General features: G+C 48.2%; 1 pseudogene; it reads left to right on the top strand.

The window, feature by feature from the left end:
* Positions 1 to 1,129, top strand: LOC125710283 (uncharacterized; annotated as a pseudogene).

Consider the following 1,129-nt stretch of genomic DNA (forward strand, 5'->3'; position numbering starts at 1 on the left):
ATGAGTGCAGTCTGCAGATGTGGCAAGGTCTGCAAAAACCTGACAGGTTCGAAGATACACCAGACTAAGATGGGCTGCATGAGGAAGTTAGTGGTGCAACGTACAGTGCCAGTATCAGACACAGCACCAGGTAAGACGGAGGAGGAGCCAGACCCAGACAGACCCTACAGTGCCCAGAACCTCCAAGCACCACAAGCTACACCCTAAAGCAGACCTTCAGAATACCGTCGGATTTTGTGGCCCGCTGCCAACAAAGAGTCAGAGTGGTATCAGTTTGATGCAGAGGTCGATACAGCCCTTAAAGTAACAGCCAAGGGAGATGTGGACCAGAGGCTCAGGACAATGAGCAGCTTCATAATAAGCATCACATCAGACATGTTTGGCATTAAGGAACAACGTGCCACCAAGACTACTACTGCAGGACCTATTCCAAACAAATGCGAAGCAAAGATCGCCCAACTCAGACAAGAGCTACGGACACTCAGTGGCAAGTACAAGAAAGCAAGGGGAGAACATTTAAAAATGAATTTGAGTAAGTACTTCTTTACACAGCGTGTAGTTGGAGTATGGAATAGTCTTCCTGCTAGTGTAGCGCAAGCTAAAACCCTGGGTTCCTTTAAATCAGAGCTAGATAAGATTTTAACAGCTCTGAGCTATTAGTTAAGTTCTCCCCAAACGAACTTGATGGGCCGAAAGGTCTCCTCTCGTTTGTAAATTTCTTATGTTCTTAAGTGAGCAAAAGAAGGCAGCCCTGGCAGAACTCAGAGGTGTGGTGCGGGAAAGGCTAACCACTCTGCGGCATGCTGAGTGGCACAGGAAGTAGGGCGTGGAGAGGGCCAGCAAGCGCAGTGCCTTCATTGCCAATTCATTCAGATTCACAAAGAAATTGCTGGGAGAGAAACGCAACAGTCAAGTCACATGTCCAGAGGAGGACATCGACCACTACCTCTGTGACATGAAAGAGCAAGACCTCGGCCACTGTACAGCTCTCATATGTCCACCTGAGCCCAGCATCCTGTTTAACATCAATGAACCCACTCTCAAGGAAGTCAGAGAGCTCATCAAATCTGACAGAACAGCATCAGCACCTTCTTCAAGATCGTTGATCGACTCGGGGGATTTCTCCTGA

This window comes from Brienomyrus brachyistius, chromosome 16 (genome assembly GCF_023856365.1).
Source record: "Brienomyrus brachyistius isolate T26 chromosome 16, BBRACH_0.4, whole genome shotgun sequence".
Lineage (NCBI taxonomy): Eukaryota > Metazoa > Chordata > Actinopteri > Osteoglossiformes > Mormyridae > Brienomyrus > Brienomyrus brachyistius.